This window comes from Sminthopsis crassicaudata, chromosome 1, assembly GCF_048593235.1.
Source record: "Sminthopsis crassicaudata isolate SCR6 chromosome 1, ASM4859323v1, whole genome shotgun sequence".
NCBI lineage: Eukaryota > Metazoa > Chordata > Mammalia > Dasyuromorphia > Dasyuridae > Sminthopsis > Sminthopsis crassicaudata.
In genome coordinates, this window is record NC_133617.1 from 271,713,001 (window position 1) to 271,734,995 (window position 21,995).

The window sequence follows — 21,995 nt, forward strand, 5'->3', positions numbered from 1 at the left end:
TGAAATTGAAACTATTTCCACTCATATGAAAGAGTGTTCCAAATCACTACTGATCAGAGAAATGCAAATTAAGACAACTCTGTGATACCAATACACACCTGTCAGATTGGCTAAGATGACAGGAACAAATAATGATGAATGTTGGAGGGGATGTGGGAAAACTGGGACACTGATACATTGTTGGTAGAGTTGTGAAAGAATCCAGCCATCCTGGAGAGCAATTTGGAACTATGCCCAAAAAGTTATCAAACTGTGCATACCATTTGACCCAGCATTGCTGTTATTAGGATTATATCCCAAAGAAATACTAAAGAGCGGAAAGGGACCTGTATGTGCCAAAATGTTTGTGGTAGCTCTTTTTGTTGTAGCTAGAAACTGGAAGTTGAGTGGATGTCCATCAATTGGAGAATGGTTGGGTAAATTATGGTATATGAAGGTTATGGAATATTATTGCTCTGTAAGAAATCACCAGCAGGAGGAATACAGAGAGGCTTGGAGAGACTTACATCAACTGATGCTGAGTGAAATGAGCAGAACCAGAAGATCACTATACACTTCAACAATAATAATGTATGAGGATGTATTCTGTTGGAAGTGGAAATCTTCAACATAAAGAAGATCCAACTCACTTCCAATTGATCAATGATGGACAGAAATAACTACACCCAGAGAAGGAACACTGGGAAGTGAATGTAAATTGTTAGCACTACTGTCTATCTACCCAGGTTACTTATACCTTCGGAAGCTAATAATTAATGTGCAACAAGAAAATGGTATTTACACACATATATTGTATCTAGGTTATATTGTAACACATGTAAAATGTATGGGATTACCTGTCATGGGGGGAGCGAGTGGAGGGAGGGAGGGGACAATTTGGAAAAATGAATAAAAAATAAAAATAAAATTAAAAAAAAATGAATGCTACCACAAACAAAAAGAAAGAAAGAAAAACCTACAAGGGGAAGCTAGGTAGTGCAAAGAATACCAGGCCTAAAGTCAGGAGGACCTCAGTTCAAATTTGACCTCAGACACTAAATACTTCCTAGCTGTGTGACCCTGGGCAATTAACTTAACCCCATTAACCTCAATTGCCCCCCCCCCAAAAAAAAAAAGAAAAGAAAAATGAACGTAAAAAAATTGTCTTGACATGATGTTTGGATTACAAGGTGAGAACTCAGGTTGTCTAAACAATTCTCTAACTCAGAATTAACACCTTTGGTTCAGGCCTTTAAAGAGAGTTTACACCTTTGGAATTCTGAGGGAGAGTTTATATATTTAAAGGAGTGTGCATCTTTAGAGGGAGCAAGTTCCTTAGATGAAGTGTTTCTCACAAGCCCCGTTGAGTTCTCACTAGCCCAATCTCTGCTGGGATAAAAGAGGAAGGCAGTAGGGCAAGGAGTTAGTGGAGGCTGGGAGAATGAATTAAGACAGCAGTCTGGAAGGATAACTTAGAGACAACCGGACCTTTACAACATGTAATTGGGGAAAAATTAAATAGAATCAAAAAAGAAAAGGGTGAATATAGTAGTAAAGAAGATGAAATCAAATAAATTACAAAGAATTATTTTGCCTACAAAAGCCAATAAATTTAGCAATTTAAGTTAAATGAAAGAATATTAAGAAAAAATATGAACTGTCTAAGTTAACAGAAGAAAAAATAGAATGTCTATATAATAAACCCATTTTAGAAAAATAAATTGAACAGGTCATGAATGAGTTTCCTAAGAAAAAATATCAGAACCAGATGGATTTATAAGTGAATTCTTCCAAACATTAAATTCCAACTAATTCCAGTATTAAATGAATTATTTGGAATAATAGACAAAGGAGTCCTACCAAATTGTTTTTATAAAACAAATATGGTACTGATACTTAAATCAGGAAGAATAAAAACAGAGAAAGAAATTTCATCAGTTTATATGAATATAAATAGAATATTAGGAAACTAAAATAATATATTTCAAAGGTTATATATTGTGACTAACTGGGATTTATATCAGTAAAAAGACCCATGAAGGAAGATGATGTTCATATTGAGAAAAAGAACCAAGAAACAGAAGTGTATATTATGGTATGATGTGTGTTTATGTGTCTACATACACATTTACACACACACACACACATATTTATATATATATATATATATATATATATATATATAGGTTTAATGACAGCCTTCTCTATAGTTGGGTGGAGATAAAGGGAGAAAAAAAATTAAAAAGTGCCCAACAGAGATAGAAGAAAACTTGGAAGAAAGCACAGAAAAGCCGGTTAGCTTTAAAAACAATGTGTAGTGTATTACATAGTTTTTTTTTCTTCTTTTTTTTTTTTTCCCTGAGGCAATTGAAGTTATTTGCCCAGAGTCACAGAGACACAGGAAGTGTCTGAGGCCAAATCGGAACTCAGGTCTTCCTGACTTCAGGGTCAGTGCTCTATCGACTATGCCATCTAGCTGCTCCCTACATAGTTTTTTCAACAAAAGATAAATTGTGCAAAATGGAAAATCATGGTTTTATTTTGAATCCTATTTTATGTTGTTCTGTGTATATAAAAATATTGTTTTCATTTAAGCTCAAAATTCAGAAAAAATTTTTTTGAAGAAATAAAATATTTTATTAAAAATTAACTTGCCCACTTGAGTACCAATAAAACAAATAAAAAACATCTTATTTTTAAATGTCATAAATAAATATTTATAAAAACACAAAGTAGGCGGAGCCAAGATGGCAGAGAAGAAACACACGTCTCTGTGAACGTCCTCACTCCCTCACAACCAATTAGATAAATTAAGTCTCAGAATTAGCTCAGGACTGACAGATACCACAAGGACTGGAAGCACGACTTACCAGCTGAAGAGAATCTGGAGTTTCAACAGGAAAGGTCAGTTCTCAGGGGAGGAATAAGAAAGACCAGCACAGATGGTGGGGTAGGGGCACACTGCGCCCATTGCGCTGGGAGGGGCTCTGGGATCAGAGAAGCCACTGAGGTAAAGGAATTTGGCACAGGCTGTTAGCTCTTCTCTGCTAATTATTTAGCAGTTCAGAAGAGAAAGCCAAAATATTTTAAAATCAGATTAGATTTTCCCCGGACCCTGGAGGTGACTCAGCAGATCTCGGCACCAGGGGGTGTGGCCTCAGCTACCTCCTGAGAATAGTTAAGAGATTGACAAGTGGGTGGATACGGCCCAAGGCAACACACACTGCCTAGCTTAGCTGGAGGGAGTGGAACTCAGCTCCAGGAAGTCCCAGAGAAGCGGAACCTTTGAACTAGGAACTGCGGTTTCTGGCAGACACTTCCAGTTTGAGCACAGGGGCTTTTCACGTCGCCTGCTGCAGACATCCACTCCCCACCCGGACACATAGGCTGGGCTTTGTGCTGTCTTTACTATTCTATGCCCTCGAAGCACAGTAGTGCTAATCACCTCTGAGGCACTTCCAAGGAGGGGGTGGGGAACTCTCTCCCAGAACTCTATCTTAGCTCAGGCACAGGAGCCTCTGCATCCATCTGGTCTGGGAGGAAGCTGGTAAAGAAGTAAATAATTTCCTACCCCAGGGACAGACCCCAAAAGATTTTTTTAAATATGAGCAAAAAAGCTAGAAAAACCATAGATTCCTTCTATATAGAGAAAGAGCGGGTATCCAACCCCGAGGAAGTTAACAGCAGAGAGACAGCAGATAACAACATAAAGGGGAACGATTCCTGCCCCCCATCACATAACTCTCTCCTAGAAGAAACTCTTAAAAAATTGAGGGAGATTGAAGAAAAATGGGGAAAGGAAAGGGAAACTATGATAGAGAATAACAACGTCCTGAAATTGGAGTTGGAAAAAATAAAGAATTCACAGGAGATGCAGGGAAACAAAATTTATGAATTAGAAAAGGTTAAAAAAAAACACAGGAAAGTAGGATTTCTGAATTGGAAAAGATAAAAAAGTCTCAATAAAATAGAATTTCTGAATTGGAAAAAGAAAATAATTCTCAAAAAAAATTAGGGAAATGGAAAAAATTCAATAGAGCAAAATAATTCATTTAAAAACGAAATTGGGCATTTACAAAAAGAACTAAAAACTGTGAAAGAAGAAAATAACTCCTTAAAAGTCAGGATGGAACAAATAGAAATGAATGATTCACAGAGAACCCAAGAATCAGTCAAACAAAACAAAAAAAATGAGAAGCTGGAGAACAACGTCAAATACTTACTGGGAAAATCTATAGACCTGGAAAATAGATCTAGGAGAGATAATCTGCGGATTATTGAACTTCCAGAAAACTATGACCAAAAAAAGAGCCTAGATTCTATTTTACAGGAAATTATCAAAGAGAACTGTCCAGAGATAATAGAAACAGAAGGGAAAGTAGATGTGGAAAGAATTCATCGAACTCCTTCTGAAATAGACCCTAAAAAAAGAACACCACGGAATATAGTGGATAAGCTGCAGAATTACCACACAAAGGAGAAAATCCTGCAAGCAGCTAGAAAAAAACAATTTAAATACCAAGGTGCCACAATAAGGGTCACCCAAGATCTGGCTGCCTCCACATTAAAAGATAGAAGGGACTGGAACCTGATATTCCGTAAGGCAAAAGATCAAGGACTGCAACCAAGAATGAACTACCCAGCTAAGTTTAGCATCTTTTTCCATGGAAGAAGATGGTCATTCAATGAAACAGAGGAATTCTATATGTTTCTAAGAAAAAAAACAGACTTAAACAAAAAATTTGATCTACATCCACAAGACTGAAGAGAAACAGAAAAAGGTACACAGAACCCTTGAGAACTGTAACTCTGTTGTGGGTATATAAAAAATTCTCAATGATAATTTGATTTTACTGATATAAAAGAAAAAAAGCGGGGTGTAGTAAAGGGAAGGAGGTCGGTTCAGAAAAAGGGGAAGGAGTGATAAAAAGAGGGAAACTACATCCCAGGAAGAGGCATAGAAAATACACCATATCTGAGGGAACTTAGTGAGGGGGAGAATCATTGTGTGAATCTTACTCTCATCAGGAGAGGCTCAAAGAGTAAATAATTAACATATTTGTTTTTCAGAGAATTTTCTCTCACCTCATTAAAAGGGGGGAGAGGAAAAGGGGAAAGGAAAAGGAGAATAAGTGAAGGGACTTGGAGGGAGGGGGGAGGGATCCTAAAAAAAAAAAAAGAGGGAGGGTTGCGCGTCACAAGGGAGGTCTGTAAATTAAATATCGGGGAGGGGGATCAGGGGGGTCAAGGGAAAAAAGTATAATCTGGGGATAATAGGATGGCAGGAAATACAGAATTAGTAATTTTAACTGTAAATGTAAATGGGATGAACGATCCCATCAAACGGAGACGGATAGCAGATTGGATCAAAAAGCAGAACCCTACAATATGTTGTCTACAGGAAACACACTTAAAGCAGGGAGATACATACAGAGTAAAGGTAAAAGGTTGGAACAGAGCCTATTATGCTTCAGGTAAAGCCAAAAAAGCAGGGGTAGCTATCCTTATCTCAGATCAAGCAAAAGCAGAAGTAGATCTCCTTAAAAAAGATAAGGAAGGAAACTATATCCTGCTGAAAGGTAGCATAAATAATGAAGCCATATCAATACTAAACATGTATGCACCAAGTGGTATAGCATCTAACTTTCTAAAGGAAAAGTTAAGAGAATTGCAAGAAGAAATAGACAGTAAAACTATAATAGTGGGAGATCTCAACCTTGCACTCCCAGATTTAGACAAATCAAACCACAAAACAAACAAGAAAGAAATTAAAAAAGTAAATAGAATATTAGAAAAACTAGGTATGATAGACCTTTGGAGAAAACTGAATGGCAATAGGAAGGAATATACTTTCTTCTCAGCAGTTCATGGATCCTATACAAAAATTGACCATATATTAGGACATAAAGATCTCAAAATTAAATGTAGGAAGGCAGAAATAATAAATGCCTTCTTCTCAGATCACAATGCAATAAAAGCTACATTCAGTAAAAAGTTAGGGGTAAATAGAACAAAAAGTAATTGGAAACTGAATAATCTCATCTTAAAGAATGACTGGGTGAAAGAGCAAATTATAGAAACAATTAACAATTTCACCCAAGATAATGATAATGATGAGACATCATATCAAAATCTTTGGGATGCAGCTAAAGCAGTAATAAGGGGAAATTTTATATCTTTAGAGGCTTATTTGAAGAAAATTGAGAAAGAGAAGATTAACGAATTGGGCTTACAACTTAAAAGGCTAGAAAAAGACCAAATTATAAACCCCCAACCAAAAATTAAACTTGAAATACAAAAATTAAAAGGAGAAATCAATAAAATTGAAAGTAAAAATACTATTAAATTAATAAATAAAACCAAGAGTTGGTTTTATGAAAAAGCCAATAAAATAGATAAACCTTTGGTAAATTTAATCAAAAAAAAGAAAGAGGAAAATCAAATTGATAGTCTTACAAATGAAAAGGGGGATCTTTCCACCAATGAAGAGGAAATTAGAGAAATAATAAGGAGTTACTTTGCCCAACTTTATGCCAATAAGTTTGATAATTTAAGTGAAATGGATGACTTCCTCCAAAAATATAGGCTCCCTAGATTAACAGAGGAGGAGATAAATTGCTTAAATAGTCCCATTTCAGAAAAAGAAATAGAACAAGCTATTAATCAACTCCCCAGGAAAAAATCCCCAGGGCCAGATGGATTCACATGTGAATTCTACCAAACATTTAAAGAACAATTAGCCCCAATGTTATATAAATTATTTGAAAAAATAGGGGATGAAGGAGTCCTACCAAACTCCTTTTATGACACAGACATGGTACTGATACCTAAACCTGGTAGATCGAAAACTGAGAAAGAAAATTATAGACCAATCTCCTTAATGAATATTGATGCTAAAATCTTAAATAAGATATTAGCAAAAAGACTTCAGAAAATCATCTCCAAGATAATACACTATGATCAAGTAGGATTTATTCCAGGAATGCAGGGCTGGTTTAATATTAGGAAAACTATTAATATAATTGACCATATTAATAATCAAATTAATAAGAACCATATGATCATCTCAATAGATGCAGAAAAAGCATTTGACAATATCCAATATCCATTCCTACTAAAAACTCTTGAGAGTATAGGAATAAATGGACTATTCCTTAGAATAATCAGGAGCATATATTTAAGATCTTCAGTAAGCATAATATGCAATAGAAATAAACTGCAACCTTTCCCAGTAAAATCAGGAGTGAAACAAGGTTGCCCACTATCACCATTACTATTCAATATAGTACTAGAAACGCTAGCCTCGGCAATAAGAGCCGAGAAAGAGATTCAAGGAATTAGAGTAGGAAATGAGGAAATTAAACTATCACTTTTTGTAGATGACATGATGGTATACTTAGAGAACCCCAAAGACTCTGCTTAAAAAGCTACTAGAAATAATTCAAAATTTCAGCAAAGTGGCAGGATACAAAATAAATCCACATAAATCCTCGGCATTTTTATATATCACTAACAAAATGCAACAGCAAGACATACAAAGAGAAATTCGATTCCAAACAAATGTTGAGAGTATAAAATATTTGGGAATCCATCTACCAATGAAAAGTCAGGAATTATATGAGAAAAATTACAAAACACTTGCCACAAAAATAAAATCAGATTTAAATAATTGGAAAGACATTCAGTGCTCTTGGATAGGCCGAGCGAATATAATAAAGATGACAATACTCCCCAAACTAATCTATTTATTTAGTGCTATACCGATCAGACTCCCAAGAAACTATTTCAATGACCTAGAAAAAATAACAACAAAATTCATATGGAAGAATAAAAGGTCAAGAATTGCAAGGGAACTAATGAAAAAAAACTCAGAGGAAGGTGGTCTAAGAGTACCTGATCTAAAGCTATATTATATAGCAGCAGTCACCAAAACCATTTGGTATTGGCTACGAAATAGACCGGTAGATCAGTGGAACAGATTAGATACAAAGGACAAAAAAGGGTACATCTATAGCAATCTAATCTTTGACAAACCCAAAGATTCCAACATTAGGGATAAAAATTCATTATTCGGAAAAAACTGTTGGGAAAACTGGAAATTAGTATGGCAGAAATTAGATATGGATCCACACTTAACACCATATACCAAGATAAGATCTTGGGTCCATGATTTAGGCATAAAGAGGGAGATAATAAATAGATTAGAGGAACAGAGCATAATCTACCTCTCAGACTTGTGGAGGAGGAAGGAATTTATGACCAGAGGAGAACTAGAGATCATTATTGATCACAAAATAGAAGATTTTGATTACATCAAACTAAAAAGTTTCTGTACAAATAATACTAATGCAAACAAGATTAGAAGGGAAGTAACAAATTGGGAAAATATTTTTAAAAACAAAGGTTCTGACAAAGGTCTCATTTCCAAAATATATAGAGAACTGACCATAATTTATAAGAAACCGAACCATTCTCCAATTGATAAATGGTCAAAGGATATGAACAGACAATTCTCAGAGGAAGAAATTGAAACTATATCCACTCACATGAAAGAGTGTTCCAAATCACTACTGATCAGAGAAATGCAAATTAAGACCACTCTGAGATACCACTACACACCTGTCAGATTGGCTAAGATGACAGGAACAAATAATGACAAATGTTGGAGGCGATGTGGGGAAATTGGGACACTAATACATTGCTGGTGGAGTTGCGAAAGAATCCAGCCATTCTGGAGAGCAATCTGGAATTATGCCCAAAAAGTTATCAAACTGTGCATACCCTTTGACCCAGCAGCGCTACTACTGGGATTATATCCCAAAGAAATACTAAAGAGCGGAAAGAAACATATATGTGCCAAAATGTTTGTGGCAGCTCTTTTTGTTGTAGCTAGAAACTGGAAGTTGAATGGATGTCCATCAGTTGGAGAATGGTTGGGTAAATTGTGGTATATGAAGGTTATGGAATATTATTGCTCTGTAAGAAATGACCAGCAGGAGGAATACAGAGAGGCCTGGAGAGACTTAGGTCAACTGATGCTGAGTGAAATGAGCAGAACCAGAAGATCACTGTACACTTCAACAACAATACTGTATGAGGATGTATTCTGATGGAAGTGGAAATCTTCAGCATAAAGAAGATCCAACTCACTTCCAGTTGATCAATGATGGACAGAGGTAGCTACACCCAGAGAAGAAACACTGGGAAGTTAATGTAAATTGTTAGCACTAATATCTGTCTGCCCAGGTTGCATGTACCTTCGGATTCTAATGTTTATTGTGCAACAAGAAAATGATATTCACACACATGTATTGTACCTAGACTATATTGTAACACATGTAAAATGTATGGTATTGCCTGTCATCGGGGGGAGGGAATAGAGGGAGGGGGGGTAATTTGGAAAAATGAATACAAGGGATAATATTATAAAATATACATATATATATATATATATATATAATTAAAAAAATTTAAAAAAAACCCACAAAGTAACCAAATTAATAGAACAAGAAACAAATAGTTTTAACAACTGAATCTCAGAGAAAGAAATTGAATAAGTCATAAATGAACTTCTGAAAGTATAAAACTACAAGATCAGATGTATTAAAAATTAATTTTCTCAAATATTCAAAGAAGAATTAATTATATAAACTGTTTGAAAAAATAGCAAAGTCAAGGATCCTATAAAATTACTTTTATGAAACAGATATATGATCAATAATAAACTAGAGAGAAGTTTTTTTAATTTTTAAAGAAAATGATAAACAAATGTCTTAAATGGACACGGATACAAAAATTTTAAATAAAATATTACAAAAAAATTCAAAAAAATTAAAAGAAAATAAAATCTTGACTAGTTTGAAAGAACCATATAGCATCATGCTTTCTATTGGAACTGTTTCCTTCTTTGGAGAAAGCCTATATTTATTTATGCTTCCTCTTGTTCTATGGCGTTCCTACATCATTCTATTCTGGTGTATTTCTGTGCTTTTAAATGCCAGTGTCTGTATTGTAGGAATATTTAAGATACTACTTTTAAATTCTCATTTGATGGGCAGGAAAAGAATGTTTTTTTTTTAAATTCCAATATCACCAATATTTATTACAGAGTTGATGCAATAAGAAAGGCAAGGGGACCTTTTGATTCCTGATCTTGGAAGCATCTCTTAGGCATAATATCCACATCAGCATGATATTCCTACTGCAGAATCTTTCTGCATTTCAAATCCTGAAAAAAAGGTATTTATTTTGTCCCATAAAAATATCAGCAGATCAATACAATGTCTAATTTATTCAAGCAGGAAAGCATCAGCTTATGTTTTCTACTATTCAGATCATGACAGGTTTTCTCAATAAGTAGAACATGGATTTTAATTAGTACATTTTTAATGTGCATGCACCTTTTAAAACAGAAATTATAGAAATGGTATGAATCATCTTGGAGGTTTTTGCTTGGTAAGAATTTTTTTAAATTTACTATGGATAAAGGAACTTTGTTGGGCCAATTTGTGAATGAGATATATGGTTGATGGACTATATGAGACCTGACATTCCCTCTGGCTCTAATACTTTATACTTCAAAATAATACAGTAGTTTAAGTAGAAAACAAAATCTTGAAACTTTTGTGAAAGTGAGAAGAAATTCTAACTTGCTAAAATCTGATCTTGGATTTCTTTATGTATAATTGTAAGATAATATGTTTAAAGAAAAAATTTTCCCACATTATGGGTAGCAATTTACTGTGTCATTTTTGTGTCATGGCACAAAAGACATAAGGACCTTTATGACTGATAAAGTCACTAGTTATGTAGTAAGAAGGAAGGATATAAATTCCACAATCCAAATGCCACATAAGATTCAAAAGAAAGAGAAGAAGTCTCCAAAACAGAAGAAAGAGAAAATAATCAGAGTATAAGATGCTTTAGGGTCTGTAGCACTTGGAAAAGGTCCTCACACTGATGAGATGACATCTGAATAAAGACATGGGAGTCAAAATCCAGATAATAATTATAGAATAATATGTACATTATCCTCATGTGGACCACGAATGGAATATGAAATTAATGGTGGACTATATCCCACAAAAAGCATTGGTTTATTGTCCTCATGAATCCAAAATGGTCAGTAGATAATGGGAGAGGATGAGGAAAGCATTCTGAAAATAACAGAAAATATTGTACTTCCCTCATAAAGTATTACCAAGATTCTATTTGAAGTAATTATAGCCACCAATATCACCTTTGGTATTAAGGAAAAATCCTGTTTAGTAAAGTTCAGTTTTCCTATTTTTGCATTCTTTTCCCTTCACATCTCAACTAAAATCCACTTTTTACAAGAAGATTCCCCGAATCCCTCTCAATCCTAAAGTCTTTCTTCATTATATATTTCCTACTTATCCTGCATATAGCTTATTTTGTATATATTTGTTTTCATATTGTCTCTTCCATTATATTCTAAACTCTTTGAGGGCAATGTTTATCTTTTGGCTTCTTTTTATCCCAGCACTCCACACATAGTAGGAACTTTATAAATGTTGATTAATTGTTATCATCTCCCCCTTTCATCCATCCTCTTAGCAAAATCTTTATTTTTGTTCAGAAATGAAGCCCCAAATCAAATGAATAATTGAAAAAGCTATATAATGCTCAAATTTAATAGAATCAAAGTTATAAACTAAGAGAATGAATAACAATGCATATATGTTTATATATATATATATATATATATATATATATACATATATATAAAATACCTTAAGATTTATAAGGCACTTTTATCACAATGATATAAGGTAGACAGTGTGCTAACTTATTTGATAGATGAAGAAATAGAGGAACAGAAAATTTACATAAGTTTCTCACAGTCTTAAAGGTAATAAGTCATGATTTTACCATAAGTCTAGAAATAGTCCTAGTCTCTTTCCTGAGTTTTATCCAGTCACTATGCAATATTAACTACTTATTGGACATAGAAAATTGGATGATTCAAAGGCATCTCAAATCAAATGTACTCAAAAAGAACTCATACTTTTTCCTCCAAAATTATCTTGTATCTATTTTTACAAAATCTTTTTTATGTATCTCTGTTCAGTGGATGGTAAGCTCCTTGATGTAAAAAGTTGGTTCACTTTTCTGTATGTATCTATGGTGTCTAGAAAATATTTGGCACATAATGTTAGCTTAATAAATTATTATGATTGATTGTTGTTCATTGCATTATATAAAAGACCAAACAGACCTGGTAAATACTTTTGTCCCAGACATAATTATTGATGTTTATTTTAGAGTAAAGGGAGAGACTTCAAGTATTTGAAAAGTAAACATGTGAAATAGGAGATTTGGCTCATTCTGCATGGCTTCAGATAATAATATAACTGCCTAACAGCATTGCATAGAAATTGCAAAGAAGCAGGTTTAGGTTTCAGGTAAAACAAACTTCCTAATGTGTAGAGTTATCTAAAAATATAGTGGGCTGCCTCAGGATGGGATGGTTTTTACTTTAGTGATGGTATTCAAAGGAAGACTTTACAACAAATTGTCATGTATGTGGGGAAAATATTTTCATTCAGCTATAGGTTAAATAATGTGGCCCCTTCCAATTCTGAGATTTTATTATTCTATGATTAGTCCAATGGTACATAATGAGTTAGTGACATAGAACTGAAATGTCAATTTTCTAATTCACAACCCAATCTCTATAAATTGTGATGTGTCTACATTTCAAGAAATAAAACTCAGAAAAGGAAAACTTAAAGAGGTCATGGAGCTGACAGAGCTTTCAAATAAAGACATGCTGCTAGAATAATTAAATTTGTCCTCTTCAACTTAGAAATACAAAGCCTGAGAAGTGATATGACCACAGACAGTGAAATCATAAAATATATGGAGATGGTGACACAAATTTGGAATTGAGATCTGGAAGGGATAGTAGAAATCATCTGACCCATGATGCTTCTTTTGCAGATGAAACCAAGGAAGGTTGAAAGACTTACCCAGTCATACAAATAGTACATACTTGATGTTATTGGTGTTCAATCATTTCAACCTCTTTGTGATCCTGTTTGGAGTTTTTTTGGCAAAAAATACTGGAGTGGTTTGCTGTAGAGCGCCAGAACTCTGGACAAGTATACTTGAAACAAGGTGCTAATACAGTGGAATTGATGTGATGATTGTTCTCTAGTTTACATATATACTTAGTAATTAGCATGGTGATGTAATGGTTCTCTAGTTCACACATATTCAGTATACTGTAATGATGTAATAGTAATGGGGTATTTAAATTGGGAACAAAGTCAGATTCAGAGGGAGACTGGTTTTAACTGGCAGATTGGCAGACTGCTGGAGGAGACTGGGTCAGATTATGACAGACACAGAGACTATGACAGACACAGACTGTCTAAGAGACAATAACTCTATTCTTATCAGGTATCTATCCTGCTGAGACCAAGGCCCTTCCAGAGGACTTCCAGAAAACTAACCCGAACATTACAGTTTGCCATTTCTTTCCTCAGTTCATTTTACAAATAAGGAAACTAAGGCACATAGAGTTAAGGGACTTGTGCAGGATCACACAGCTGGTATATATCTGAGGCAAGATTTGAATTCAGGAAGATAAATCTTCCTTACTCAGGGCCCAATATTCTATCCACTGAACCACCTAACTCCCCAACATAACAGATACTAAATGACAGTCCAGATATTCTTGTTTCATGTCCATGACACTTTCTATTATCTGTGAATTTCTTGCCTAAAGGGTTCAGTTTAAATATAAATACATTTCTTTTACAGGCTAGTAGAAAAATTAATTAGTTATTGCACTGAATAGGAAGAGCCTCTTGTTGACAAGAGGTTGATCATAAAGGGCAAGCTGGGCATTCTGGAGGATCATTGTGATGTCTCAATCTTTGAATTTGGGAACCAGCAAAAGTGAATAGAGAAATGTTTGGTTCTGAAGTAGAAATCAAGGTTAAAGTAGCTTCCTAGATTTAGCATTGAATTGTTGTCATTTTGTTTTTATCCTAAACTCTGTTTGTAGCCTATTAATGAAATATTTCACCACATAAGCTTAGATATACTCTCTTTTATAGTGCATTGTTTTATGTTTCTTGAACTAATAATTTAGCAAGAGAAAATTCATAATTCATAAATGTACTAATATAAAATAAATTTTGCTTCAAGCATTGACTCTGCTCTGTGTTTTATTTATAAACTCAAAACCAAATTCATCCCCCAAACTCAAAAATCATCAGAGATCTTTTCAGAAATAAAAGTAAACTCCAGATTAATAGGATCTTGCTTAAATTATGCTTGCAAATTGTCTGCTTTAACAGTGGGATGGAAAGAATAAAAGAAAAGCAGGGAAAGATGGCTTGGTGAACCTAGAAGCTGCCAACTTTAAGCAACCAGTGTTAGCAACTCAGTTTGTTGTGACAAAGCCATGGTAAGGTGTCATTTTCCCAAACACAATTGAAGATAGAAATGAAGTCCAAAAGATATCCTTATCTATGCCTCAGTTGTTCTGTAGCTCCCCTAAAGATTGTAACACTAATGACAAATTAAGGCCAAGTATGGAAAAGAGACTTAATTAGACAGTTGCATAGAGCACTAAGAGTTTAAATGCCTTATCTAGGGAGATTCATTGTACTGTAGTGGAGACTGAGCTATTCTTTCAGACAGGAAGGCTTAGGTTCAAATACAACCTCTGGCACATACTGGCTCTATGCCACTGCACAAATTACTTAACTTCTCAGTACCCTAAGAAATTTTCAAAGGCTACAAAATGTTTAGCTGATGCCCACAACATGGGGAGTTTATCATATTTGCATATTTGCATCTCTTTATTGTATCCTTATTATATTTACAGATCTAGTAAAAAAAAATAGTATTGTTTTTATACAATTTATACATCTAAGTAGATTATATCTCAGATTTCATACACATTATATTTAAAGAAATTAAAGTGTTTCCATGCCATTTATTCATACAAAAAGCAGGTTATCCAGGTGTTGCAAAAGTCAGAAAAGGCCTGATATATGTAAAATTGCTGTTTTATTCCTTTTTTAAGGCTGACTCAGATGTTGCTACTACTACTAGTTTCAGAAGAACCTAAGCATGTTGAAGGCAAGCACTATTTCATTTCTTATCTTTTGATTCACAAAGTCTAGGACAATGTATGACACAATTGGGTATTTAATTAATGTTTGTTCAAATAGATTATTATCATTTCTACTTTAGTTTTTAACTAGAGTAGGAGAAATTCTGAGTTTGACCTTAGTTTGTTTTCTTTGGTGTTCCAATGTTTGGAAGAAATGCCAAAGGAATAAAGCACAGAAAATTGTGTGCTTTGTGCCTGTTATTCCAGCTCTCACTTTTATCTCCTTATATGGATGAATAAGTAAACCCCCATTGATTTTGTCAAGATAACTAAGGTCCTTCCATTTTTTGTACACTTTAACCTATTTTTTATTCTTTACTAACTTTATTAAAAAAAACTAGACAAATGTGTATTGCCAATAATTTTCAGAAAAGAATAGATTGGGTTAAGAGATTAATTCAAAAGCATAACCAATGGAATGATTAATCAGTTATCAATACTAATATTACCAGTACAGAATTATTTTCAGCTAGTTCAAACAATGTTGGAGATGATTTATTAGAGTATCAATATCCAAATAGTGTGTGAGACTTAAACTATTTTCACAAAGATAATTTGGACAAAGCTCCAACTCATTGGTTTTTTGTTTGTTGTTTAACCTAGCCAGAACAATAGCAAAGGAAATTTTTTTCATATTTCAATAATTTCAAATAATTCAAATACAGTAACAGCAAATAAGCAGTAAAATTCACTATGATAAGAAACTCATAGGTTCCAGTTTAACATATGACTTCCATCACGAAATTGCAAACAAATAGAACAAGGCTACTTTCATCTTATCATGACATCCCTTCAAAAACCTGAAGACAATTCTTATGCTTACCCCTATTCCCATAATCCCAGTCTTCTCTATTCCAAGCAAAACACTCCAGTTCCTCACATAATATAGTGATCTTTGCTCCCTCTGGGAACTCTCCAGATAATCAATATCTTTCTAAACTATGGCACCAGAAAATGAAATATGATGAGGACAGAATATAGTGTTTCTATCTCCTTTCTATTCCTTGAAGTTGACCCTCTTAATATAGACCATGATTGCATTAGCTTTTTTGGCTGCCCCATCACATTGCTAACTCAGATTGAATTTGTGGTTCACTAAGACTCTTAGATCTTTTTCAGATAGTTGTTGACCACTCATACTTTTCTTCTCTTTTATTTATAGAGTTAATTTTATATACACAAATCCAAGATTTTTTCACTTTATCCCAATGGAGTTTTATCTTATTAGATTAATCGCAATGCTTTACCCCTTCAAAAGATCTTAAGACATTGACTCTGTCAAACCATTCAATTTTGTATCATCTGCAAATTTCATTACCATAGACATTGACTCTGTCATCCCATTCAATTTTGTATCATCTGCAAATTTCATTACCATACCCAGTCATGACTATATCCAAGTCATTGTTTAAAAAAAATCATGAATCAAAAGAAATCCAAACAGAGCCCTGGAATATTACATTAGAAAGCTCCTTCCAAGTTGATATTAGAAACTACTTTTCAACTCTGAATACCCAATCAGATATGATAATCTAGACTTCTAGTTTAAACAACAATAACTAGGGTTTTAGACTTCTTTAGCCACTTCTCCCAAATGCATGCTCATTAACGTAATATATTTTAGTTTAATTGATTTTTTTATGGCAATGTGGAAGCTGTGGGCCCCTTCTCAGATTAATTTATGTTGCTTAAATTCATAATTGAAGAAAATGTTAAATTTCATTACAAGTAAGTAAAATACATTTTTCTTATCCAAGCTCATAAAACCCTTGAAATTTATTATAGATATTTCCTCATTAGAATTCTTTCCTTTTTTTCTTCATAATTCCATTTCTGAACATTCCTCTTTTTTTCTCCCAAAGACTTGAGCATTCCTAAAGATAAGTTAAGTGTTCAATGTGTTGTCTTTAATTGACAGAGATGATATTGACTTTTAGCTAATGCAAAATAAAGAGCAATTTCGTCCAAGTCAGAAGACCTGGAGTGCTAACCCTAACTGAAGGACCTTGGCAAGTGACTTTGCTTAACTTTTTTAAAGATAGCTTCCTCATTTCTAAAATGAGAATAATAGCATCATCTAAGTGTTTTGGAAACCTTGAGCTCTTCATGGTCAATGATGAGTTGATGTCTGCTGTGGCCCAAGACACATGATTTGTGACAAGGTAACTAAGTTAAGATACAATTTATAGTCACAGAATGTTACAGTGTTTAGGGAGTTATATTCTTTCACTTTCTTTCATATAGGCCCATTTAATGCAGCATAGTACTGCAACTGTAGTACTTCATAGTTATATAGATTTCAAGTGCTAAAAATTCAGAGAAAATCTAAATAATGCTTACCTAAATACATAGTAAGTTTATGTTTATGCATTACAGAAGATTTTTATTCTTCAACAAACTTATTAGGGAAAAAAAAACTAGCCCAACTTATATGGACATCTTGGCAGCCATCAGACAAACAGTTATCGCAATTTGTGTGAATACTTTCAGGGATAGAGGATTCATTCACTACCTTATAAAGAAAATTCTTCTGAGTTAGTCCTAGAATTCTTAGAGGACTGTGGTCATTGCTCTCTGGGAATCTAACATGCCAAGTCAATGCATGTTGAATGAGTGGCCCCAAATGGGGTGCTACACTTATGAGTTGAAATCTAAAGTCATGTGGAAAACATGAGCTCATTCAAGTCAAGTGTCTACGAAACATCCTTTTCTACTTCAATAAAACCATATTATATTAACATAAATATGATTTGAAAGGGCTACTACATATGGAAAATTACATATGGAAGGGCTAACTATGGAGCTCTACCACCACCAATTTGATCACTTAGTCAACAATTTTGGAAAGGATATACTCTACATGCTAGCACAAACTCAGATAATATGGTGTCACTACACATAAATTCATACAAGTGTTTCCATGTCTTTTTAAAATCATCTGTTTTTCCTCATTTCTTGAACAACAGTACTTGATAATAATTATATACCACTACTTATTCATCAGTTTCTCTAAAGCTTTTCTCAATCTCTAATCTATCTTTCTTTCACATAGTTTCCATTTCAGGAAAACTGGTCTCCTTTCTGATGCCCAAATTTAGCATTCCATATCTCATCCCTATGCCTTTGTATGGAAATCCATTGTTAGGATGCATTACTTTTTCATCTACACTTCTTAAAATAGTCAGTGTTTTCTTCAAGGCTTGACTTAATTATATACCTTCTATAAGAATATTTGGTAATTCCCCTACTTGACAGTGCTCTTGCCCTCCTCTAATTATTATGTTGATATGTTTCTATTCTCATGTTGCATCCTCATATTTAAATATAAGTTGTTTGGAAGCTAGAAATTTATTTTTATTTTGACCTTATTTATCCAATAAATAATGACTTACTCATGGAGTTTAATAAATCTTTGTTGTATTGGAATGAAATAGACTCAATTGTCTTGCAAATGTTTTGGCAAGTCAGTCCATTTCTTGGGCTCAATGTCCCCATTTTTTTAAATTAAAGGGCAAAGCTATGTAACCTTGATAGTCTCTTCCTGATGCTCATACCTGAAAAATTTGTTTACAAACAAATGTGGGGAATTTATCAAAAGCCAGAAGTATAGATGGAAAGTACTCTGAAGACCCTGAAGTATAGAGTAAATTGGTGCTGGATCTGGAGTCAGGAAGATATGAATTAAAGTCTGGCCTTAGACACTAACTAGCTTTGTGAGCCTGGGCAAGTCATTTTATCATGCTTGGTTCAGTTTCTCATATACAAAATTGATAGGAGAAGGAAATGACAAATCACTCTAATATCATTGCCAAGAAAACCCTAAATAAAGTCATGAAGAATTGGACATGACTGAAACAACTGAACAGGAACAACATCAACTCTACCCTACTATATTCAATTCTCCCATTACCCAATTTTCCCACTCCAAATCTTACTTATACCAGGGACAACAAAAAAGTACAAGATTTCTCTTTCCAAATTAGATTGCCTTGATAGCACAGCATTTTAATAAGGTATTTTTGATAATGTCACTTTAACTATTCCTGCTTTTTGTGAGAAGTCTTAATTGAATGTTTTAAAGAATGTACTTGTGCCCTGAGTCAATTTAATAGAAGAGGGTACTAGTTCATGAATTGAAAATAAATAGTTATAGTGGTTAAAAGTATGACTTTGAAAATATATAAAATAAAAAGTTGGCCTGAGGTCTGATGTGGACAAAATGGCATTTCTAGTTGTCAGCAGTTTAACCAATACAAAATTGGCTCCCCAGAAAGAATAATAATTACTATTATTTACTCAAGTTTTCAGAATTGTTCCTCTGTGACTATCCTTCCTGAGTTCAAAGAACAAACAAAACAGTCAAGGATTAAAATAAAATAGAGCAGTAGAGACCCTTATATTAAAATCCATAAAAATTCCTGTCCAAAAATCTTTAGATTGCAAATGCCTACTGAAAGAATAATTTGACACATGGTGTATCTTTAAACCAACTATTTTCATGAATAAAAATATCTATATGGAATAGGGTGGGCAGGACCATGTCCTCAAAATTTCAACATTTATTAGAATAAGAGTGTCTTCTGAAGAAACCTGACTCATTCTGCAAGGAAATCTCATCACTTGATGATTTATGTGATGAAACGTGCTCTTCCCATGTGCTCCAAAACACCAAGGCAGAAGGAAGAGCAGGCATGTTCCTTACTCCTTATTACCACTTCTAGATCCTGTATGTATTGTCTTCCTTCAGTTATTTCTTCTAGCTTAGTGAAAAGACTATTAGACTTGGACTGAGCTAGAGAAGGAAATGGTAAACTACTCCAGGATCTTTGTCAAGATACTTTACCCCAGGAGTCAAGTACCTATTGTCTATATCAAAATGGGAAATTTTCAGATTTAAGACCTTCATATAAAATGAAGGAACTGAATTAAAAGATCTCTAATTGGTCTCTAGATGGTCTAGATTAGAAGGTGACTTTGTCTTTATAATCTAAGATACTTTGAGGATTACTCTAAATCTTACTGCTATCATGTCCTGAGAAATACAATATGATATAATGGATAGAGATCAGGTCTCAGAACCAGGAAGTCCTGGTTCCATATCCCACATCAGTCATATATATGCATTTTATCCTCCTCTGTGATCATAGTGAAACCATTTCATCTCTTAGTCCTCTAGGAAATTCTCTAAACTTCCATTGTGAAAAGGAATTTCTTCATCCAGGAGTTATATATAACAAATCTCATAATCCAGTCTGGTGCTCTTTATATTATATTTCATCATCACTGAGTTATTTGTGTAAAATAATGATTTTTATTGGACCATGTGATATTTATTGCTGCAAGAAGTAGGTGGTAAAGAAACTCTCTGTGCCCAATGTAAATTGTCATTTACTCTGCAAATAAGTTTTAGGCAGTATTCTAGGGCATTAAGTGGTTAAGCAATTTGCCTAACTTGCTATCAGATCACTACTTCTCTATAATCTAGTTCAGTGCTCATCTTCCATTTATCCTTTCTACCCTTTCCACTGTCCTATTACTTGTGACTTCATCATATTTTGATATACTCTTAAAATCTCTAGTCTTTCATGTCATTAACCTCCTCAACTCTTATGACCTATATTATCATTCAGTCTTTCCCCCTTGAAAATCATAATTTGAATCTTAACTATAAAAATGATGACTTCATGATCTTGAAGTCTAAAGTCTCCCACTTAAATAAAAATCTCCTGTTCTTTCATATCTCCTTCTGTATTGTTATTCCTAAACCCATTCTTTATTTTAATTGTAAACTTATCTCTTATTTCTCAATTTAACACATCTTTTGGCTTTACTTCCCCCTTCAAATTATGTCCTTGAATTTATAGTTGACCAGAACAATAATATACTTCTCTCAATCCACAGATTCCTTGATTTATCTCCTTTTATCCCTTACTTATAAATAATCTTTGATAAGTTGAAATTTACACTCTCTGCTGCTATTCTGATGCTGGTTGAATATAGTCAAAAGAAGTCATGCAACTCCACCAATTGGATCTCATGTAAATTTGTTATCTAATCTCAGATGAGCTCTTACTGCTGGATGGCAATCCTTTTACTCTTCCCTATTGACTGTTTGTAATGAACATCCCCACTACTTCTTCCAAACTATTTTCTTTTCAAATCTTTTCAACAGTCTTATTCTACTCAGATTAATCTTTCCTCACTTCCAGTTCTAGTGAGAACATTGAAGTCATCTATCATAAGCTACTCATTGCCCTTAGTCCATAAAATTCCTACATAACCATTTTTCTTTATAACCATATTATCCTCTTTTCCTTTGCTTAAAACTATGAGAAAGTGCCCTTTCTCCTTGTCACAGCGAATACAATGTACCCGTCTTTCTTATCTTACCATATCATTCTATCTGTCTTAAGAATCTTTCACTGTACATTATTCCCTCATCATACACTCTGCTATCCAAACTAGCATGTTCAGATACCAATTTTTAAAAAGAACAACTTTTACTTAATGTTCTAGATCTCTCTAAAGTAGCAGCTTATATTTTCCCTCTCAATTTAATTGCTAAGGCCCTAGAATCTTCACTTCTAGCTACCTCTTTTCCTCAGCACCCACTCACTTCTCAATCCTTTATTATCAAGTTTCCTGTGTTCAGACTGTAGGTACACTATTTCATATGGGAGAATGTAGAAAAACCAGGAACTTAGTAGACTATGCAAATGAGTAACTATTAAGTCAATTATGATTTCTGATTATTTGTACAATTTATATATACACACATATATTAATTATATCTGTATTTCTCTCTACATATATGTATACATATGACTTAGATGCAAATTATATATGTATATGAACATATACA